This window comes from Rhea americana, unplaced genomic scaffold, assembly GCF_003343005.1.
Source record: "Rhea americana isolate MKP2758 unplaced genomic scaffold, rheAme1 scaffold_282, whole genome shotgun sequence".
In the NCBI taxonomy this organism is placed as follows: domain Eukaryota; kingdom Metazoa; phylum Chordata; class Aves; order Rheiformes; family Rheidae; genus Rhea; species Rhea americana.
The window spans coordinates 72015-97120 of record NW_028186404.1 but is presented as its reverse complement, the minus strand read 5'-3'; the positions used below and the strand labels follow the sequence as shown (position 1 = coordinate 97120).

The following is a 25106-nucleotide window of genomic DNA, read 5'->3' as shown; positions in this document are numbered from 1 at the left end:
ATGAACCAGTGAAAGGTAAAGAGAGCTTGTATAACATRCTATTATCCATCTATTCTGTTGATAAAGGTAGTCAATTTTTGTTTAACCAACAGGACTTTTTGAGAAGCCTTGGTCATTCTACTAAATAAATGCTAAAAAATCAAGAGTTGAAGTAATGAATGTAAATATGTATGTGTGCATAACTGYTGGCAATTCCACTATTTTCTACAGTCAATGGAGACATTCACCACTGGAAGCACTAGAAGAATAAAATTTGACAAATTACACAACAAATGACACTAATGAAAAATATAAACAAAAATTTCTAGTTAGTACAAATATATCATCGCATCCTGCTCATGACAAAGTTGGAAAATAATTCCTATGTGTATAAATATAGAGTTTATCACATTCTGAAGCAATCTGGGAAAGCTCACGTGCAGAAGTTCTCCAGTACTGTACATCAAGTCAGTATATAGCTATTACTACTTTCATCCTAATAAGTTCCCTTTTTACTGCTAAAATAAACTTGTGTCTTCCTTTTCAGCGTAAGAAAGTTCATTTACAATCACTAATAAAGGACAGTTCTATTTCAAATCTGTGACATGTATTATGTTAAGCATCCTTCCAAAAACAAAATTTTGAAAACCTGAAAGTGATAAAAATAACAAAATATGAAACAATACTACATAGACATTGGAAGGATTAAAGCAGTAGAATATAGCATTTTGAAAACATTTCAAAGTAGATCATAGAAAAGCCAAGAAAGCTAGGATAAATGTATACAGTATTTCTTTTACTTTGTTACTTGAGCAAGCTAGAAGTTGTTAAAACACATTGTGAGTACTAAGTTATCACATCATTTTGCTCATAAATGAGCAAAAAATATCCTTTCAGATGCATATATCAATTGGAAAACAAAGAAATTATGAGATTATAAAACAACACAATTATTAAATGTTTTATCTTTGGAGTTTATTTGGTAATGGTAACAAACATGTWAATGGTAGTCTGGAAATATCAGAATAATATAGGATTTTTTTTTTTCCTTTGTGCTACACAACATTGGTTATGAAAAGAGGAGAAGTCTAGGAAAATCAAATGGAAAATGAGTAATTCATGATCTCCAGAACAAATGAAACCTAATGAAGCCTGTTTACATGTTTTTATATTTGATGATTGATCTTTGAGTGTCAGTTAAAACTCTTATCAAGTCTGTGGAATTTATAGCTCTCTGCTTTCCTTTTGTATTCCCTGGAATCCAGTAATGAAAAACTTCAAATTTCCTTCTGCAGAGGAATTTATGGGTGAAACTACTAGGGGCTTCTACTGTCTTAGGAAACAGGAATGTAAGTAACTTCTACTTGTAAGTGACATCATACTTAAACCTCTTTACACTCTAAGGAATGTAAAACCTCCACTACTCCATCAAATTTGATTGAAGTCATAATGCACATTCCAAAGTTAACAGGTAAAATATGCAAATAGAAACATAACTTGTAAGGTGTTTCATATGAAATCAGACCAAAAATGCATTTCTGTTCTATTTCATTTAATTCTGCTAAATTTGATTAGATTCTATATTCATATTGGCACACATTTGTTAAAGACAAAATAAGAAAATGTTCCCTATTCTTAAAAGATGAAGTGTATAATAGTCCTTTGCTCCATAGGGGGTTTATTACATAGTCTATGTTGAATTAATTTAATCCAAATATAACTTTAAAAAATCAGAAGAAAAATCTCAACTAATACTGTAGACTTTCTCTATAGTCTATTGAGAGTATAAATAAATAAATAGTTTCAGGTTCATCCTACATATATTAAACACCTATTGTTCCCTAGAGGAACTTCTCTTATTACTGACTACAGGAAGATCCTAAAAATATGCTTAAATGCTTAAGTATGCTTAGATGCTTAAACTTATAATCTGGGATGGCAACAAGTAGAAGTCTGGTGTCATTTTAGGTTACCTAGATTATCTAGCCTGGCCAAAAACTGCTGCTCCAAAAAGTTATCAGTCTTCCATACAGATGCCTTATATAAACTAAGGTTTCTGAAATAACAATAAATGTTAAAAAATGAAATCAAACCTCTATTTTTTTTTCTCTTTACTGGAAATACAAAGAAATAGATTCTTCAAAAGATCAATCATCTCATCYCAATGTTAATGTGTCTAGAGTGGCTCAGATAAATCATGTCTTATTACTCTTCACTGACTACAGAGCAAACCAGGACACAAAGTTCAGGAACAGACAGTTGTCTTGTGGCCATCATGAAGTAGACTAGTGGAACCCCATGCCTTAAGTTCATTGAGATGAATCCTGTCTCTTAAGAAAGATCCCTTTGCTGCGTAGATGAACTTAACCTTTGTCGAAAGTTCCACTGTGTCGGACTAGTAAAGTTGTCAGTCTTACAAGTGAGACTTTTGGTGTTCCTTTACATATTCTGATCCCAGGATAGGTAGGATTATCTGCTATGCAGCAGCTGACAGATGAAGATGATACTAAGAAGTAACTCATTTTAGAATAGAGGAAAGAGGAAATAATGATTATCATTAATACATTATGAGAAGCAGGTGCAAATATCTTGGAAGTAATTAGATAATGATACCAAATTAACATGCTTACTTGGCAAGTACTTCCACAATCAGTTAATGTGATAAAAAGTGCATGACTGTCGTTCTCTCATCCACTTCACAACTGGATCAAGTAATTATTGCTTTATCTGCTACTATTTTAATGATGTATTTTTGACTTTTTTTAGGGTGGTTTTAGATAGCAAAAATAAAGTAGTTATCTATCAATTCCTTGTTCCTGGTAACCAATTCCAAATGTTCCAAGCAAGTCATTTGTGCCAAAGGTGACTTTAGACACCTGAAATGCTTAGTTAGGACTTTGAAAAGAGATGAGAAACCTCAATACATCATTCACTTCACTCAGTAGTCTGGATATGATTCAGTTCCATAAACCTAAAATACTATGTGAGGCTTGTAGGGTATCCAAGATATATATAATGCTGGCAGACAGCATTACCTGTGCCTTTTAGGAGTAATGGCTGAAGATGGACATAACACCTTACATCAGCTAAAATAACCCTAGACTCCTGTGTTTGAAAAACTGAATCTCACTGTCTATATTGGATCTCTCCACTGCATGGATTGTCTATATGATTTATTTTAGACGCTTCTCTTTGGTGCCTAAAATGCTTGGAATCTGTTTGAGAGCAAAGCTATATTTAATCATTGAATGGAATCAGTGAAAAAGTTGTCCTTTGAAGAWCTCCATAATTAACAGATTTAGGAGACAAATGTAATCCCATCTCTAATCTACTATTGAAGAAAATCACACATATCTTCTGTTTCAATATGCAAGGTGAATATTTCTAATATTTTATATTATTCTATGTGGTCCATCTAAATTATATAATTATAGAAAAATAGTTAGAAAGGATCCTTAGATGTCACATGGAGAAGATTCCTCTGAATGGCAGCTCCACCCTTTACRAAATTAACAGTTCTCCACCTTGACGTCATCCTCAGACCTAATGAGGGTCTATTYCCTCCCATTGTCCAGGTTGTTAATGAAGACATTAATTAGTATTGGCTTCAGTATCAGCCCCTGAGGAATGCCACTAATAATTAACTGGCCATCAATGGGACTTCAAACTATTGTCCACTACGCTTTCAACCTGATGGTCTAGTCAGTTTTTCACTCAGCTGCCAGTTCACCCCTCCACTCCGTTGAGTTTTGCCTCAAAGATATAATGGAGCACCACGTTAAAAGCTTTGCTATAGACAAAAACCAGCCACCCAAACAAACAAAAAATCCAATATTCTCCTCTCTTTCTTTGTCCAAAAATCCAGTCATTTAATTGGAGAAGGCAAGTAGATTTATAAGACATGTTTGGCCTTTGATGAATTTGTTCTGGTTGTTGTCGATCACTTTTTGTTTTTCAGAAACGTAGAAATGACTCCATAATTTTCCTGGGGGTTAAGAAGAGGCTGACTGGTCWGTAGTTCCCTAGATCATCCTTTTGCTCTTCTTGGAGATGTGCATGACATTCAGCCATCTCTTGGGGTTTCAGATTGGTCATAAGTGATCTTCCCTAATTGTCAAACCTTTAAAAGAGAACAGATATTTACCTCAYAATGCCACCAGTCAGCTTCCTCAGCACCCTCCGACGCATCTCTTGGAATTGTCTCTTGTGGTCTTGGAGATGTCCCTAACTCACTCTTCATCTACTGTGGATAGAACTTCACATCCCAAGGACTTCCAGTAAGCAAAGAAACCTGAGAGACCYGAGAAGAACTTACTAGTAAAAACTGAGGCAAAGACATCAAAGATTGCCCCAGTTTCTTATATGCCCTCATCCCTGCCTCACTGATGAGGTGCCAACATTTTCCTTCATCAAATTCTCCTTTTGCTGTGTCAATGTGTCAATAGAAGCCCTTCCTGCTCCCCTTCAGATTTCTGCTGTATTTATACATATTTGTGCTATATTCTGTATGTTGCTATTTAATAGGACATTTCAGAAATTGCATTCATCATTTCTGGATGAAGAAAAATACCTTTACTTCTAAATTTTAATAAAAGTAACATGGTTTGTGATACATTGAAATTAAAATTTTCTATCTAATTATTTTCATGTTATAATTTAAACTATATGATATGAAAATAATTGTAAATGTATCCTTGGAAAACAAGGGATCTTAAAAATATAGTATAAGAATTCATATATATTGTGCAGCTTGACTGCAATTAATGACAACACTTGCATGAGTATAATGAGCACAATTTCACTTTTTATCAAGCAGAGAAAACAAATGCTGATTTTTTGTATTAAAATAGGCTCTCATTTGCTGCTTGTTTTATATAATCAATTAAAAAGCATAATTTTCAACACATTAGACAAATGCCAGTCTCCTTTTTCTGATAGTGAYCACCATTAGACACTTATGAGATGCTATGAAATTATAGCCAAAATAATCAAGAAATCTACACATAGAGTAATTTTTTTTCAATCTTTAATCGTTGCAAGTCTTTCAGTGTCTATCTTGCATTTCTGCCAATTTTTATGTAGAAAATGGTATATCAACATCAGAAGACTTCTGGAATTACTTATCATGTGATGAATATATTTATCCAGGGAAATGTGCAGATGGTTCAAAACCTTATTGTACCCATTAACCACATAAATGAAAGCCAATTAGAAACAGGAATTAATGCTGTATACAGCAGATGGTAAATTAGGTAGTTCTGGTTCAGTGTCTGTAAAACTTCTTGTTCTTAACTGATCAAGTTCTTTCTAAAATAGACCCATGATAGAAATAAGACTTATTCAACAATGAAAACAATTTATCATGGGTTAAAAAAAACGCAAAATCTGTCATTCGTATGCATTGTTAATAATATACTTAATTCTCTCAAAAAATAATATACTCAAAGTGACAAGGGTCCAAGACAGATCAGAAAATGATTAAAGTTGGGGAATAGCTATCCTGCAGGAATAACTCAGTACTCTTCAGACTGAAAAAATGATGACTTGGGGAAGGAGGTATGCAAGAGGTCAATGAAATCACAGATACTGTCGACAAGGTGGGAAATGATAGACTAATCATTAAGGACTAGTTAAGTCCAATTAAGGACTATCAAAAGAAGCCAGGTTCAAAACAGAGTTGAAGGAAGTGATTCTTCATGTGTTGTGTTAACCGATTAAGTCTCAGATGTATTTCAACTAGCCAGGTGAACTGGTGTGCTATGTCATGTCCTGTCATGTTGTGTCCTGTCATGACCRATTCTCATTTCTATGTTCCCCAGTAGATGACCAGAAGCCTGATACTCTCTAATTAGCAGTCAGTTAAAGACTAAATTTGCTGACTATTTTTAGATCATGAATCAAGCAGTTGGATACGGAAGCCCTTTGGTAGTTAGCAGAAGGAACTAAAACAACCAGTTTGGATTTAAAGCAAAAATAAATAAATAAAWAAATAAATAAATAATAAACAAGCCTAAATAGACTTAAAAATACTATTGTATACTATGCAATATATATTTTAATGCATTTCTTCAATAAGCTCCATACTCAGTTATAGTGATAGTTTAGTTTGCTATGCATCCCACCCTGGTGCAACTTTCAGAAACCTTTGTTAGATATGCAGACTTGGATCTGCTTTGTTTTTCAGGTTAATACCAGTGTTACAGGATCCACTCTGAAACACCTCAATAGGCTCTGCTAATGGAGGGAAGAAGGCTAAAAGACTTTTGTCTCATTTCCTTTGTTCTTCTTTCTATAGGAACTATTGTATCCATCTGTAAATATGTTATGAGCAAAGCAACATATTTCAATAGTTAACAGGTGTACTTATGGTTAGGATACTTTTTTTCATTTATTTGTTTTTGGTTTTTGTGCGTAATCCCAGTAAATATGAGTCTAATTTCTTTCAGAGACTCCTAAAACCAGCAGCAGTACTAGCTTGTAACCTACTAGTTAAGTCATGTTGCCTGGTTATCTTCTTTGTAGAAGCTCTACAATCTTTTCTTCAAAGTCAAAGCTATGACAATTGACTACTGAATTCTGCAGTTTCAGTTCTTCACTATTCAAAGTGATTCCTTTGTGGTCCTGGTGTTCCAAGGGTACATTTAAAAGCAAAGAGACAGAGCCTGCATTTCATTGCATAGGCTGTAACTAAATCACACATGTGGTAACTATTCCATGTTTCTTAATAGAAGCAATTCTCCTCATAAATAAAAAAAAAAAAAGAAAAAAAAAAGCTGTAGGCATAGTTTTAATAGTACTAAATGGACTAAAAGTTGTCAATTACCACTTGTAGACTAAACATTGAAATTGTCATCCTGAGGCTTTACATATTGATTCTTCATTGCTGCTAAATCCTTACTTGCAGGAAAAAATCATTGAACCTCTCAGTCAAAATTGTTTTTTCTTTACATTACCATGATAGTTTCCGAGACAGGAACTTAATCCATTTTTACACTGTAGTAGTATTTATGCTGAAAATCCAAATAAAGTCCTTGGAAAAATATACGCAAATAAGTTCTAAAAATCACGGTATCTATAAAGATTAATTTATTAATGCTCTAAAATAATCTTAATGAATTTTAAATTGCAAAGAAATCTTTCCATAATATAATAAGTTTTAGGTTAATGTGAATTTACTTTACCATCAATTCAATAGCAGCAGTTAACCATCTACCGTCTATCAGTTTGTTGCTGTTTGCTACTAGTGGTCCATCTTGTTCTCCTGTGGATGAGAAGAGTAAGTGGTCTTTGTTTTTTTCAAGACTGAAGGTCCACATTCCAAATGAGGACTGAAACCCTTTTATTTATTTATTTAGAAAAKAATGTTATCTATCAATGGTCCATTTCCTTTTGTTACTCTTGTTCTTTGTTCATGTCAGCTGTTCTCTGAGTTTCTCACCAGGGAGCTATTACCTAAAGCCAGCATTTTCCACAAAGATAAACACTCAGTTCAGGGATCCCTGAGCTGACAAACAAAAACTTTTTAAGTGATTAGCCTACCATTTATTGAGTGCAATTTGCTATGAACTTCTTCTTTATTTAGAGTAGAGCAGAGAAATCACTGACTCATCCACATCCGATGTCACCTGACAAGAGGGATCCCATGCTGTACCTGAGGCACTCTTGCATTACACAAGGGAAGGACTTCTGAAGTGTGYACAGATCTGGGCAATGAACATTTTCTGCCTTCATAGTAAGAATGCATTCCATCTCTTATGAGAAAGAAATTCATGTTTTGTATGCTTCTGTATTAGGATTTTTTTCTTTTTGTTTTTGTATTTGTTTTTGGATCAGGAATTTGAAGCGACCTCTTGATTTTCCCACAAAATCTGCAAAGCAGTCTTGGAGTGTATGACCAGGATGCTTTACAGATGAGACTAAACTGGAAGATGTGTTTTATCCTAATGAATTACAAACTCTAAAACAGCAGTCAGTCCAGTCTAGAGATGATCCAAAGAAAAAACCCTAGAAATTCATATGCTGGAGATATGAAGTCCTCAGCAACAYTATTTGCTAGCGTAGACATAACCTTTGTTTTCTCTACACCAACAGTATCCTCCAGACATATTTTTGTGGTTGTTGTTGTTAAATGTGATTGTACATCTTAGTTTCTAAGGCTTACCTGAGGTGTAATTATAACTATTTAGCAAGACCACTATCATTATTTTTGAATATCTAAGAACAGAGACTTCAGAAGTGTAAATAATCAGGAGCATGTTCCAAGAACTTTACATTCTTGAACTGTGTTTCACTTTACATCAATGCTGTATTTGCTTTATCTAATCAGTCATATGCAAAGAGAGTACTGATCGGCATGAAAACAAAAGTCTCTCTCACACCTCAAAGTTAGTGAAATTGTGAAATTACAAAACTAAATCATTGTAGAAGACAAAAATCAACTCTTTTTCCATTGTGAATATGCGTACTTTGTTTATGTTCTATGTTTCCCCATTGTTCCACTTTTACCATGGATGCAACCCTAGTCAAGCTTTTATCATATGCCTATTACATGTTCATTTTACAGTGCAGAGTTTTGAATCTTCAGGCAAAGCATATGCTCTTTGAACACATTTATAGTTATAACATGATAACTTACCTTTAAAAAACATTTTCATATTTTCAGGTAATTGCCTTATCTCTTGGTGAATCCTGGGAAAATCCTTTCTTGTTTATTGCAACGTTTAATTTATGATCAGTTTCACCCGTGAAATAACCTTTCATGAGAGATTCTGGATTCGTAACAGAAATATAGATGCACTTTTTTTTTTTTTCCTTCACATTCCCTCTGTATCATTTTGTTCATTTTCACACCCTCCTACTGCTATGGCTCTCTCAATAGTCTTTAAGTTTTGCTGAAGCTCGGAATTTGGTTGAGCAGGATGTACCCCTAAAGCTGCTCTGAAAAGTGTTCTGTCCTCAAAAAGGTTGGGATTACCCCTACAGTTCATTTAGAGAAGTCTTTTTTTATTTTATTCTTTCTCACAGATAGCAAAGATATTTGAGATTTCTAACATGTTCTTATTCAGCATCTAGATAAATCAAAACTATTCTAAGACATTCTTAAAAAGAGAGAGATATGAGAGAGGAATAATGCACTGTAGATACACACAGCAGTAATTTGTAATCTCTGACTAGAGAACTCATTGCGTTGAGGAAAACACTATTCAAATTACCCTGATACAGCTTGGGGATTTGAATGTTAAAATATATTTCTCTGCAGTCACAGCAGTTTAGCTTAAGCTAATTTACCTTGCCTCTGAAGTTTTTTTGTAGCTCCATATTGCAGGTGAATGCACTACCAGAAATGGTATACGTGGGGTAAATTCTGCTGGATACGAGATTATTTAAATTCTGAAAAGCATTCCTAGTAGAACTGCTGGATATGCYGCTGAAGAAAATTTCAGTTTCAAGAAATAACTGTTTCTGTTGAAAAATACTTCCATAAGAAAATTTTTTATTAGTTCCAGAACGTTGATTAAACCCTTGAGTTTCCTGTTCTACTTGACTCTCATGTACATTTTGTGCATGTGCATGTATATGTAGGTTGTTTATATATTTTATTAATAGTTTAAGTATTACACATACTTACGTATTCTAGTTCTGTATCTAGGATTTTGGATGCATTAGGCAATGTACTCTTTGTTTTCTTTCTTTTGTTTTCTTTGTATTCTTGAGAAAATAGTTGAAAAGTAGAAAATAATTGATTTTGGTTGTTTTAAAAAAGTTCTTGGTCTCTCTTCCTAATAGAAAAATACTCCTTTTGGCAATTGTCAATACTCTCAGCAATTGCATTTCATCTCTAGTACTAATTTYACCCCAGGCTATTTTGTTAACAATATACACTTATGATCTGCAAAATATTTTAAAATTTGGACACTGTACAACATGGATACTTCTGCTGTTAAATGGATCTTGAMAGACAAACTTGGGAAGCTATTTTGATAAATAATGTTCTAAATTTGCAAAGCATTGAACTTTTGTGTCCAAGGTTTTTGTGTCAAAAGCCTACTGCCTTGTCTAATTTGCTGAAAATAATGGCTAATTCTGCTTCAGTGAATAATTTATTTCTAAAGAAAAAGCAGACATGAATCTCTTAAAGTTTTAATATAGGTCCTATATTTATTTTGTGCCTCAYAGAAAGGTAATTTTGAATCATCCAACAGCAAATTTTTCAAGGAGGGGAATCTGAATGTTATACCTTTAATATGTATATTTTTGTTTTGTATTTTTTTTCCAAAAATTATAAAGTTTATTTAGGTTTTCTAAATCCATGACACATTCAATAGTCATGCTATTTTTCCTATTCATTTTCTTTCTATTCCTTTCCCTGTACGTGTCTTATGTCTATGTCTTATTTTTTTATTTTTTTTTCCCTGATGACTTGTTTAGCTACAACTAAGCTTTCCTTACCTTCTTATAGGAACTTTTTTTGGCACCTTAGCTTGTTCTGATTATTCCTCATTGATATTAACTTCTCTAGATGCCAGATTTGTTTCCTGGAATTGTACTTTGCATACTGTTTTTAATTTTATGTTCCAGGCCACCCTGTTATTTAGAAGATGAGACGTTTAAAATTACAAATGTAATAGTTTTCTCTTTAAATTTTAATCTGCCATGAACTTCTTTGTCTTTACTTTTGTCTTTCTTTTTTTTAACATTCAAATATATTTGTTTCAAATATTCTAATGATATGATGGTCCTTAAATATTTTCATTATTTCCTTACTGCTTTTTGCCTTTGTTCCCTTATCATCTGTATTATAAAATGCTTTGTGTCTGGTACRTATAGTCTCTCTCTCTCTYTTTTTTTTTTTTCCCCTAGTTTTCCATTTTTATTGCTCTTAATTCACACTGCTCTTTAAAGCTTTCCACATAGATTCCCCTTACTGCACAGTTCCATAGCCATTTTCATTTTGTTGTTATTCTGTTGTTCAGCATTAGTTTCGCCATGCAATCTATATGCTTTCTTTGTTATTATATTCCGTTTTAGATGTGGGATTCATGTCACCTACATAAAAACCTTAAGATATCTGCAATCTCAGTGATCTATAACAATTTGAGAATTCATGAAAACAAACAGGTAAGTTTATGATACAATTCACTTGAAATATTTAAGATTTTATCTTAGGACAAAATAGGCTACTATTGTCATAGGTTGATTTCTGTCTATTGAAAGAAAGACATCTAGATTAATTTTATTGCATAGTCCCTTAAGTGCCTTAATTGAAAGCTGAGAGTTTTCGATTCYGTAAACCTACCTTTCACTGGCTCTGTAACCTTTCACTGGTTTAAGCTGTTGTGTCAGTGTTTTTCCAAAGCCTCTGTGGTAGCATTTCTCCCTGGTTGTCCTCCGGTTGCTGCTCTCTTGCTGTTATTTTCATGGCCTTGGATATCCAACCTCTGACACTGTTGTTATGACAGGTTCTCATGGGAAACAATGGTCAACAGTGCAAGAACCACTTCTTCCTTCCCTCAGCTTTTCTTACCCCTTGTTTTGTGGATTTTAATTTATATCAGAGGAAACCCAAAATAACAAAGCTGGTAACAGTTGTTTACATTTCAATAAGAATAAGTGAATACTATATTTGCACAAAGCTTAGCAACCAATCAGTGTAAAACATGTGGACCTAAATAAGCATGCTCCCAACAGCACTGATAGCATCATAAACAGGACCAGGCAATAGGGAGTCTGAGCATAACCCCACGGAAATATATAGTACTCTGGAAAATGCATGGTTAAAATCATCATCATTGTCATCACCACCTGTTGGATAGGAGAGACTGCCCAGTGGAGATCACTTGTCTGGGGACCCCATCGCTGCTTGTTCCGAGTGAGTTTTCCCTTTCCTCACTCTTGGTTTTATGCACTCTGTCACCCTTTCTCTCTTTTAGCATTTGTGTTTTTTTTTTTTTTTTCTTTCTTTCTTTCTTACTGTAAGGTAACTTTAAAGATAATGTATATTATTAGCCAGGGACACCACAAATAAAACTCTCTGTGTGTAAGCATTTCTCAACATCCTTTGTGAAACAGTAACACAAAAATAAATGTGGATCTAAAGGTATATATGTGATGTAATTCCACCTTAGTTCCTTTTACTTCTGCAGTGCTCAAACAGAAGTTGTACCGCTGGAGGTTAGAGTCATCAAAAAGCTCAAAAGCTGTTACATTTTACAATCTCAACTTCCTCTGGGTTTTAGTTTTAGAATATCTGAATATTTAAAGAGTACAGTGTCCATTCTTGAACTTAACATCAGAATGGAGAATTCATATCATTATATATATCTTGGACATATTTAAAGACGTTCAATCTTGAGTTAAAGGCTTTAGGTGACACAGAACCTTTTGTTCCTATGGCTAATTACACTCTTTTTAAAAAATAGTATGTTCTATTTGTAATTTGAATTTATCTAGCTTGAGAACRGGCTACAGGTTTAGTTAAGGTTCTCTGTCATGAGATTAAATTGAGAAGGACTTGGCTTTTCAAACATGAGGATATATTGGGATGACAGTATGGGAAGGCATATCCACTATAAGAATACTGACTAAGTACATAGCAAAGTAAGTTTGAAGGACTTTTAAAGTGATTGACAATTTTTTCTTACAATGGTTTATCTTTCATTTATGTCTGTCAGATGCTTGCTTCATAGATATTCTGACTTTCCAAAAATGAAGAATAAAATGAATCTTCCTATGGAGCTAAGTTAAATAGATTGTGACAATCTCTATGTTTTATGGACATGATCCAGCAGGGTAGTTAAACCTGTGCTTAAGTGCTTTGTTGGATCAGGGCCTAGCAACCTCTGAGGGTACTTTGGAGTTTTTCCAAAATGGCTGATAGGTTTGCCCCGTGACCTTGCAATGTTGTTTGCTGAATATGTTATGAGATGCRCTAGGGAAGAAAAAAGCTGAGGATGTAAAAATGTAACTTATGATTTTTGCTCAGACTACCAAAACAAAGGTAATTCTTTAGCTTAAAAAAGAGAAGAAAAATCAGAAACACAGAATTCAGTCTAAATATCATATTGAGAATTTTCAGAAATACTTTAAGATGAGAAATTCTGGATGCTTCAAGAATATAGTGACTTTTGTGAATTTGAGTATATACCGTACCTTAACTAAAGCATTCTGTAAATGAAGGTCCAGGACAGAACAGAAAAATGGGCATCAACATACCATCCAATTTAGACCATCTACAGCTTGATCTGAAAGTTACTGAATCAGAAAAAAGATGTAATTCCCCAGCCAAAATTCACATAATATCTCTGCAGTTTTACACATTAGTTTCAGAAATACCTTCTACTGGTAATTAAAAGAAAGGAGAACTCCAAAGGGCATTTTATTCTATCCTAAGACATTTTTTTTTTCTGATAAGTAATGTTTTGGAATTGTCTTTCTCACTCCACTGACTGTCACACAAACTTAGATGACCTATTTTGGCTAGGCACTCAAATTTTGGATAGCTGAAATTATCTGCAGCAGGCACCAGGAGAAAGCTGGTGCCTTCAGCATCGATTCCCAGCACATCTCCATTCACAGGATGGGCAGCATATGACTATAAAACTGCTGTATGTCTCACACACTTCAAAACACAGGATCTGGCCAGTGAAAGGAAGGAAGGAAATGTGCCRTTCCAGGAGTGCAGGAGAAGAAGAAGAAGAAAAAAATTACTTGTTATTGCATGCAGAAGATTCCTGAATTCCTTGCTCACATTGTTAGTAGTCTCAAAACCAGGCTGAGGAAGCACAGGATCGGGGAAGGGAGGGTTGTTTTATTTTTCTGTTTCTTTGTTTTTTACTGGAAGATAATCCTTCATTCTCATTTCAGAAACCTTATGCTGTAGGTGACCTTTTGGCGCAATCATGACTTTATCATAACTAGGAACAGCTGGCAGGTAGACAGCGAAATCTCACCATGGACCTATAAAAGTGTAAAATGCTTTGTACCAGATGCAAAATGCCTACGTTCGGTATGCTGGTTTCCTTGTAACTTGTGTAACAGAAGCAACAAAAGATATCTTTATATCTTTATTCCCACTGTGTGGGAATAAATTAGTACTACCCCTAGATGATCTGAGAGTTACTTGTGTGTGTGAATGCGTGTGTGTGTGTGTGTGTGTGCATCTTCATTCATGGGGAAAGCCATGGCAGATGTATCACTGACAGGACTAAGATATTGAAATGTCTCTAGACACCTATTTTTAGCACATTTATCACACTCTTGATATCAAGAGGGGCAAAATACCTGACTTTATATTTAAAACTATCATTTAATATACATATGTCTGATCACATGTTTTGTCATCACAGAAGAAATTCTYGCAGAAAATAGTTAACTTTGTAAGGGGATGAATCTTCAGTCTTTATTCACTGCATCATATCACTTCATAATACCATCTTTTGTTAATACGACAAATATTTTCTCTTTTAGAGGGCTATGTTCTACAGGAAAAAAGACAGTGACTCATTTTGCTATTAGTTTGCTTCCTTAGAAAAGCTACTCTGGGCCAATCCTCAGCTAACAGGTTTTCATCACCGAACAACAATTGCTGCTTCTTTCCTCCTCATCCCCTAATTTTTAACACTCAACTTACCAAATATAAGAGGCAACAGCACAGATCAATTAGGAAGAGTTAATTTTTAAACATTTGTTATTTTACTCCATTCAGGCTTCAGAGCAATCAGTCTGAAATTATTTCTTCCCCATAATCATTTGTTTAAAGAAACGATAACTCAGTTCAACAGCCTTCTACAGGGCTCCAAGAACAGGCCCATCTTCAGTTAAAAAAAAAAAAAAAAAAAATTGCCAACTCTGCCTTAAGAAAGACCCAGATGTAAGGCAATTTGGCAAAATGAGCAAGCCTATACAGTCTATTTCATTAAAAGGCTAATACTAATAATTATTGGAATAAGATTAGAAGAAGAAGAAAAGTTGTGTCCTTTATCAAGGCCTGAGCAAAGAGCAAACATGCTAAATACTACCTACTATTCTAACTACTTCCATATTCTTATTAAACCCTTCCATTTGCCAAGATGTCTAGTCAGATAAAAACAAGTACTGTGATAGCTAAAGAAACTCCAAAGAACCAGAGAGATCTTATCAACTAGATAAGAGAAGTTACAGAGAGAGATCTTGTTAATTTAGCATCCTCTTTTTCATAAACTCTAAAGTTAYAGTGTTCTGAAATATAGTGAGGGATTCTAAATGGAGCTAAAATTATTGATAGTGATTAATAACAGCCTAATGGTCAAAATTATTTAATTAATACAAAGCCTCACTTGGGGCTGCCAGGACATGTTTCTGCCCCCCCGGCAGCTGTCTTCTCAGGGCCCCATTTTTTTCAGACTTGCTGTTTAAGTGATGAAATCCCCACTTAAAAAGATACAYATATAGCCAATTTCTATTCTCATTAAAATATGTTGGCTAAAATTGATCTTGTCTGACAGCAGGCATTTCACTGAAGACTGCTGCTGCTCTGGCTTTAAGAGAACATGAACATACTGGTCTAGCATAGCACAAGATTCTCCACTTCAGAAAAAAAAATATACATATATGTATATATGTATACGCATGTACATATACATATAGCTATATAGAGGTATAACCTCTACAGATCTGTGGAGCGAAATGAGTTACTGAAGAATAGAAAAGGATTTTGCTACATAAGCACAGGACAATCTAGTTACAAATATGATGTTTATGTTCAATAGTATCTGAAAAGCATCTGAATGACCTTGAAGATTGTTTTCAGACAGTATTGTGAGACCATTTATACAAAATGGCTGAAAATATTTTTACTCTTAGTATAAAAAAACTACTCTTGTTCAAAACCTGCAGTTGTAGGAATTTTAAATGTGTAATGAAGTTATATTATTACTCTTATTTCCTGGCTATATGTTTCTTGCATACTTTTCTCACTTAACTTTTGCAGGTTTTTAATATCGACTTTTTAAATACTGACTTTTATAACTCAAAGTATTGATTTTTAGTTATAAAATAGTACTTAGACGGTACAAGAAGAATAACAGTTAATTTTTCCTGCATACTTGCTTAGCTTTTTTTATGTAAATATATATATAAATATTTGCATTCTTAACATTGACTTTCCTAAACATTAACATTCTGAGATGCAAACATGACGTTATAGAGAAAAGCAGACAGCTTTTTTTTCTCTTTTTGTTTACCTGTGTTATATGTCTTAACTCAATGAAAAGTAAGAATAGTAGAATGCAAGTGCACAAAACCAATATCTGGCAAATGTTTACTTTCCAAAATTTCAAAGGTCATTGAATTATTAAACTTCTTCCTCTCCCTTTCARAAAAATCTGAATATGTGAGGCTATGTCAATATGCCAGACCATTTACCTGGCACTATAATTTGCAATAAATGCTTTTAGCTGCGGTACACCCACACATCATAAAATTCTCAGATCCTAGGCCAGTGCTTGGACTTTGATGCTCTGTAAATGCTGGACCACTACTTAAGACCATAAATTTCATAGTCTGCACAATAGAGTGTGGATTTACAAAATATCCTGATTCAGTTCCTAGGTAGGACATTCTCCAGATCATACTCTACTTATTGAGTTGTCAGGCTTTGCCCTGTTACTTCTAACTGACAATAAKTTAAACTTTTTGCAGACATTACCTGTAGTTTTCATCCTCCTCATCTGCTCCTGAAACCTGATCTAGCATGAATAGTCAATAAGGGTGCTTGAAAATATCCACAATCTCAAAATTCTTAAATTTTGTACTGAATTCATGTGCTCCAAAAATACTGGAAACTTCTACTTGTATTTATTTGCGTAGTTACAACTTCTCCTTTTAAAAATCTGTGAGGTAAAAAAATAAGAGAGAGAGAAAAAAAATAGTGGTTTACTGTGAAAATAAAAGAGAGAAAAGCCTGAGGTGACAACAGTAGAATATTACCCRTCATTTGGACTGACTAGAGCTCAAGCTCAGTCTTTTAGAAATGCCTCCACTAAAGTACAAATGCATTCTCTTTGTGGTTCTGTAACAAGAACATCGCTTGACATGTCTCTCTTGCAGGGGGAGAAGGGGAGGTCCTTTGCAATTTTTTTTTTTTTTTTGACAACCTTATGAAGTTCTAAGAAGTATTACAAGCTAATTCATGTTCATTTTTGAGTGTTTAGTGCTGACTTCAATTTTTATTTTCCATTGTAGAAAGAAATAGTATCAAGAAATAAATCAAACWATAAACAGTTGATACTGTGCTCATATAATTTCCGTAATAGTTCAGGTGAAATTTAGCAGAAAATATTTTTATCATTTGATTTATTGCTGTTTGGTTAAAAAATAGCTCCTGAATCAGAGAAGCATGAAGTTTTTAGAATGTACAATGATTTTTGGAAGGCCATGGGTGACTATACATTTAAGAAAAAAGGAGGGGGGGAATTAATAATTGTTATCTCTTTACTTATGCTTCAGTGTAGACAAAAACTGTTAGTTAAAGAGAACTTTTTATATTATTAGAATGTAATCACTCAAAGGAAACAGTAAACATAATCAGAAACATATAAAAATACTTAATCTATTTAATTGTTACAATCCGGCACTTCATTTTCATAGGTTACTTAATCAAGCATATATTATTAGTGCTGTCAAAATCTAAGTATCCAGCTTTAGGAAAATCTGATTACAAAGGAAACAGCTAGCAATAAAAAAAAGAAAAAAAAAGAAAGTCAAAAAGTAAGGCACTAAGGCCTTATCTATACGAAAAGGTGAAAAGGTTACTTTTTTACTGAAGAGTAATGTATGGAACATTCTGTCTCAGTATTAAAAAATGCAGTAAAGAAAAAGAAGCATAGTTTTACCATGAGACATCTTACTGAATTTATTCATGAACTTCTTCCTAGGAATCTGTCAAGTTTCCTACACAATAAAGCAAAATTTCTTATTCGTCACTATAGCACTTTGCCTTTATGTAGTTCTAGAGCAATGCACGCATTTTTAGTTCATCCTTACCCACTACTTCAACATATACTAGCAATAATAAGCAAAGAAGTAATAACTATGATGAAGATAACATGTAGAACTTATTTTACATATATCAATTTTATTCATTCATATATGTAAGGAAGAGTGCTTTCTTTGAGAACTATTTATAACAAAAATATAGAAAAACTATTTTCTTGTTCATAAGTATAAAGATATAAAATAACTACAACAAAAGCAGAAGTTAATTTTCCTATTGTGAATTCTGCTGACTGTGAAAAAAATATGAGAGACTAGAAAGCAGAGTTTAGAGAGCAGAGGAAGAGGTAATGATTCATTTCATTCTAGTAGTACGGACCCATTACTATATGTCATCATGTGGAAAATCTAGCTTTGGAAGGGACACTGACCTTTTCCTACCAGAATGTCTAGAAACATTATGTATGAGAAATCAGAAACAATATGATTAATGGCTTTAGGCCTGGAAGCCTCAAAAAAGATGGAAAGCAACTTATTAGAATTGAAAAGCCTGGGACTGATCATCTCAGCCAAAACCATTGGGTGTATGCTTGCAAAAAACAAATGACAAATTACTAGCAAATATTATGTGAAACAAGGGAATTTTAATTCACATGAATGTAATCATTTACTTAAAATTTTGACATTAGTAATTTCTTTTTTTTCAATTTAGTGTTATTTTCTATCGCTACTGCTTTATGAGCCAGGTGTTAGCAATTATTCGCTCATCACAACTGTCAGACAAGATATAAAAGAAAATTAATACTATCAGTTGAAACATGCAAAAATCATTATTTTATCAGTAATCAGGAAWCACTTTTCTACAGTCTGTATAATCAAACACAGACGTAAAATTCATTTAGGCAATTAAGAACCCATGTAAAATATTTTTAAAGCTTCAAATTATGTCAGAGGGACAGGTAATATTCAGAATATAYGAATAAGGCAAGATAGAGACTAGAAGTCATTGAAAGAAAGATAGCAGACTAAGGACAAACAAATGATCACTAATAACCATTAAAATATTAATAATATACTCATAAGGTGCAGTGCAGTGAAATATTCTATGCCAGATTAAAAGGAGTGGTGCTAGTCACAGTGGATTRTATAGAAAATAAAATGTAGAAAATTTATATTAAGTAACATGAAATCCAGTGAAGGATTAATAAGGCATAATAAGAATCTTCCTAACCTTTTAGTATAAATATTTGAACTAATGCTATTCAGTATGGTCTACTGCTGGTGAAAACCTGTGAATATCTATCTATCTTTAACCAGTAGGAAATATTATAAAGGAGGATCTGCCTATATTATACTTTTTTATCTTTCCAGAATCTTTCACTGTATACAAGTACTGAATAAGAATTCTTCCYCTCTACAAATAAATATGCTGAGTAATAATATTCACAGGATTTTTTTTATTATTATTTTTATTTATTTATTTATTTATTGTCACACAGTGGTTTAGTTAGGAGTTATTGTGCAAAATTTTTATGAAGACATTGCAACAGCTCACAATAGAAAGTGACAGGAAGATAAAGTCCATACTTTTTTTTTTTTTTTTTTTTTTTTTATCTTGAGTCTTATTCTAATTCATGAAACAATTACAATTACTTCTACTCTCATTTCAGACTTAATCAATTCTTGTGTTACTGCTTCTCACTACTACTCTACTACTTCTACATATGTTATGATTTTTACTTGTTCTTTATTGATCTAGAAAATACACTAAACATTTGTATAAGCTGTTCATATTGATGAAATTATATTGTTTTAGAAACAGTGTGAAACAGAAGAGAATCAGGCTTTTCAACATATGCTTGATATATTTTAAGCCATTTTTCAGGCAAATCATCCAGTAAGATATCTTAACAAAACAAGTCATCGGTTAATAAATTAATATCTAGTTGATTTTAAGTGAGAGGAACATTCAGATTAAGAAGTCAAGTACATAGAAATTGGGAAAAAACAGGATTAAGGCTGTATACTTAGTCATAACTTAGAATGGTAATCTAATCAGTCTCAATCATTTTTTTTTCTTCTTATTCTAAGCCTACTCTGAAAGCATAATTATTTTCACATTTTTGGGTCAGTGGACTTTTGAAGGGAAATCAGGAGACCTTCTAGGCCATCATGCAGAGTGACATCAGGACAATCATATTTCAGTTCAGATCAAGCAACTAAACAAATGAGGGGAGAAATATTTTTGTTTAAAATGAAATAAATTGCTAATTTACATGCTGCAAATTCAGTACTAATGTTGCCTTGTGATGTCTTGTGCTTAAAAGAAATATAGCTGACTAGATACTTGTACTACATGTACAGCTGGGACATTTGAATCACACTCTAAGCTAACCTTTTGGTGTCATTCTAAAGAGAAAGGGAGAAGAGATCTCAAAAATAATGTCTATTTTTGCAATTACTGAATCAGTGACCTATAGGAAGAAAGTAGTATGTGATTGCRTAATTAAGGAATATATCATCATGCTTATCCTTACCTACATTTGGATAGATTTGTCTGTGGAAGTCAGTGGTCATAACTGATAATGTCTTTGCCATATTTCACGTCTGTAGTTTAAAGCATGATTATACTTGATTATAACTTTTTAAAGAAAATGTCTCATAAATTTCTTAATATAAGCAAAATAATTCTTTCTCTTACTACAAACACAACTGTTCCACCATTTCAATGTATGTATGTATGTATGTATACATATACATACATTTCGTGTGTGTGTGTGTGTGTGTGTGTGTGTGTGTGTGTGTGTGTGTCATCAAAAGCCACAAAGAAAGAAAGTAAATGAAATATATTTCTGAGAGATTTATTAAGTAACTGATAAGTCAGTTTTGTATGGAGCAGGTGTTGTAATTAGAAGCTATGTCGCAGTCCTACTGATAAGCTTCTTCAGCCTGATTATATCCCTAAAATGTTACACTCTGGTAACTTATTCAGTGAATCAGAAATGATAATAAGAATTAATACATTTTACTCCAAAATGATAAAATACAAAATAATGGTTTTGAGCAAATCGTGAAAAAATTCCATACATTTAAACTATCAAAATATGCTTGGTAGCTTCAGGGATTTCCTAGTCATTTGGGGGAAGCTGGGAACTGCAAAACTATAATTAAGAGCTTGCTTTATGCACTTAGAATATGAATGTTAGGACTTGCCAACAAAAATTACACAGAAATTTTGTCATACAAACCTCTAATTTTCTTTTTTCCTGTATATATGGTTACAGCAGTGTAGATGATTCTGAGCACCCATGTTAAAGTTCTGATCTCACTTTTATAGTTTGTGCATTTGATTTGTTTTCTAAGGATATTCAGGGATTTGTATTTTCTTTTTAAGATAAAAAGSAAATGTTTTTGCTAAACTGACTTTGCATGGTTGCTTGGATTTCAAGTTGTTGATGSTGTCCTGAGATTTAGCTGGGAGCTTCATTTTCAATAAATGTCATAATCATTATTGTTGTTTTTCATAGCTTTGATTGGAAATGCAATTAGATTCATTTCCCCAAACTCATAGTTTTCTTTGTTTTGTTTTATTTGTTCTTGACATTTGCTTCYATTATTGAGTGTTTGTTCATTTAAGACAGATGTGAGTCACCACAAAACAATATATTACAACTTCATAGCCATTTTATAGCTTATTGCCACATTTTAATTGTATTGAGTTACTCATTTGTATATTGGTATACTAGTGAGAACACTGGGATCTTTAATGACATGTGAAGCATTTATTGAACTAATACAATCTGAGCCTCTATTAAATGGGGTAACGACAGTGTTACAAGATTAGCAAAACTGAACAAAATCACATCATTAGCATCACAGTTTTAYGTAGGGGTTGAACTTAATTGAAGATACCCTAAATCATACATCTCTTCAGCTATTTGTAGCTCAAAAATTTTTTCAATAGATTATGTTCTGGTAGAATTTTAAGAAATTTTTTTTCAGAAACTCTTTCTCTGTGCACACACACCCAGACACACAGACACGGACACACACAATCTGTTAGAGATTATATTATTTACTTTTTGTCTGTATATATATGTGTGTATATACACATTATGTATATATGTATATATACCTAGTTAGGTGAATACAAACCACTGACATGGTAGTTAACAAATTATTTGCTCATAGGATTTGATTCATTGTATTATCCCAGTATCAGAGATCTGGTATTAATATGCTGAAATTTGCAAACTTTGTATTGAAAGAAAAATTTTAAAATCTGCATTTTGTGATGTAATGTAGAAAAATGAATATGCAAAAATTACCTAAAACACTAATATATTTGGTAACAAAAAGAAAACAAAAATAACAYGCAAAACCAATGTTCGGATTAAAGCTAAAAAAGATTGTTATCAGATACAGAAGTCAAAATAAGATGAGTTGAAAAGGTGAATTATTTGTGTAACTAGAAAAATAGAATAACATATTTAGCAGCAACTGTAAAAGWGTACTTGTTCTCTCTCCTTGGGATTTAATTTTGTATACAAAATATTTCTATCATCTGTAAACTACATTTTCCTGCAGAATGTAGAATGAAAGCTATAGGCTTCTATGCCCTTGTTATAATTTGATTTTGCATATCTGAAATCCTACAGTCTCTTYGAGAATTAAAAGTTTCCATGTTTCCATTCAATTTTGAGATGATTAGGTGATCTGATTTAGTGRTTCATCTTCTCTTCATTGACTCCATATCTCTATTTCTTTATTCTACCTTCAGAAGCTAGAAATAGTCTTTTATCACAGGAATACTATCAGAATGTTTAAATTCTTTCAGAGATTGCTAGCTACAAGTTTGCTGTGCTAGCTAGTACTTTATTTAAATAGTGAATTACATTTGTTTTCCCATATTATAAAAAGGTTAGACGACAGTCTATTTTTATCTCTTATCATTTTCAATCTATTTCTCGRCTGTTCCTACAAGCCCTTTCCATTTTACCTGTTTTGAACCTTGTATGTTGGAAATATATCTGCAATTTCCCCTGAGGCTGCATAAATTTTAAAGGTTCAAGCATCATATTTCCTCTTTCCCTCCACCTCCAATGTTTTTGACACAGTATTTCTCTATTAAATTAGAAGGTGAAACTGGAGATAGTATTTGTAGCTAATCTGGGATTTTCAGAGCTCATTCAGTTTGTTAACGTTTATAGCTGAAAAAATGACAATCACTGTAYGAAATTATACTTACAAAATCGTTTCACAATGACAATGTATATAACATGCTAATTGTCATTTGTTTTTAAGTAAAATGTATGAAATGGGGAAACAAAGTGTTAGTAAAACTTGATAACATATGATTCTGCAAAGTAACTATCACTTTGACTTTTTAAAAGGTATTACTGAGTATGTTTTTCTCCAGTAAACTGTTAGAAACAAGCAAGCAAACTTTCCTTCTGGAATGYTGAATTTTAATCAAAGGTGTGTAAGATTTAACTGACCTGTAATAATGGCCCCAAAAATAAATCTTAAAGGCCATATTCTGTTTTCATTTACTCCCATATAAAGCAATAGTTTCTTATTCATGAAACTGTAATCATGATATGTGAAATGAATGCAGGTGGGACTAGATTAATGCATCCCTCTGCATCCCTCTGCCTCCCTCCCRGGTAGCCTGCCCCTACTTCCATCTTCTATGCACTTCCTTTTTCCATCTGAGATCATTCAAGATCTCCCTGTTCATCCATTTTGCTTTTTTTACCGTGTATGATCAACTTTCTGTTTATTGGAGTGGACTGTTCTTGTGCTTTGAGGAGGCTGTTTGTAAAGCCTGACCACTAGTCTTGTGCTCCTTTTCCTTCCAGGCAGTGCCCCATGGGATCCTGCCAASCAAATCCCTAAGCAACTCAAAATCTTTTCTTCTGAAGTCCAGACTGTGATTTTACTATTTGTCTTGCTCACTTCTCTCAGAATTTTAAACTCTGTAGTCCCAYGGTGATTGCAGCCAAGGCTGCACTTGACCTTTACATCTTTGGCAATTTTTCATTGTTTGTGAGTAACAAGTCCAGCAGAGCATCTACCCTAGTCATCAATCACCTATGTGAAGAAATATTCTTCAACACACTCTGAAGATCTCTTGGACTATATGTGCAGTCATTTTACCCATTCGGCAGTTATCAGGATGAGCAAAGTCCTCCTTTGGTAGCACAGCCTGCAATTGCATTCTTCCAGCTCTTTAAAAATGACTTTGTCTACTACCTGTTCTTGATCAGGCATTTTATTATAGTCACCTGTGTTGGTCTGTCCTCTGACATTCCTAAAAAGTCTGTACCCACTGATTGCAGCCCTCCAGTTGTGCAAGTTACCCTATTACACCTCTGCAATCCCAGCAAAGTTGTAGTTCTCTGTAACTGCACATAGTTCTGTTGATTCCTGTTTCCCCTGCTCCATACATTTCTGTAAAGGCAGTTAGATGGTGTCCTCATTTTAGCTGCTTTGGCAAATGGGGTGGAAGAGTTTCATGTTAACCAGGGCCTTCCTCACTGCTGTGTGCGCCTTCACATCATAACCCTTATCTGATGTTTAAAGCCCTACTTATAAGGATAGTAAGCCACTTGGAGAATATRCTCTTCTCGCTTTGTCACATCCCTGCTCAGCAGTGCTTGTTCCTTAAAGAGCGACCTGTGGTCATAGAAAGCAAAGCCCAGAGTATGACAACACTGGTCACATAGCCATGTGTTGACMTTCAGGACGGAGTCTGTGGGGTGCTTCTTCCTTTTAGTTCCATTACAGCCCAGGACTCTCAGCTGCTGCTTCTGGTCCCCACCCTCCAGGACCTCTGCACATCACGTCCTTATACTGACCATGGTTTGWCTGAGTTGTTCCTCCCAATCAGGATTAATGTAGCTAAAGGATAAGCTTCATTTCTAGGCAGGCGTGCAGTGACCGCTCCTTCATTTAGTCTTAACACGCAGGCAATCTTACGCCACTCAGTTACACAGAGGGGTTAAGCAGGCTGTCCTCCAACTGAGGGAGTGCGGACTCCTCCACAGCCAGTGTGTTGCGAATTTCCCAAGACATCAAGTCAGGCTGGCAAATGAGTGACTCCATTTCCCACAGGAGAGTAGCTCCAACAGCTATCACCACCCTCTTCATGTGGT

The 25106-nt window shown here is 33.8% G+C and overlaps 1 long non-coding RNA gene across 1 annotated transcript in view; it reads right to left on the bottom strand.

Annotated features, from left to right (window-relative positions):
- Window positions 1-937: 937 nt before the first annotated feature.
- LOC146593707 (uncharacterized) overlaps window positions 938-25106 on the bottom strand; it is a 44308-nt gene continuing 20139 nt past the window's right edge. The window contains exon 3 of the long non-coding RNA XR_014896331.1: window positions 938-4099. This is a non-coding gene — a long non-coding RNA (uncharacterized LOC146593707). The remainder of the gene's footprint in view (window positions 4100-25106) is intronic.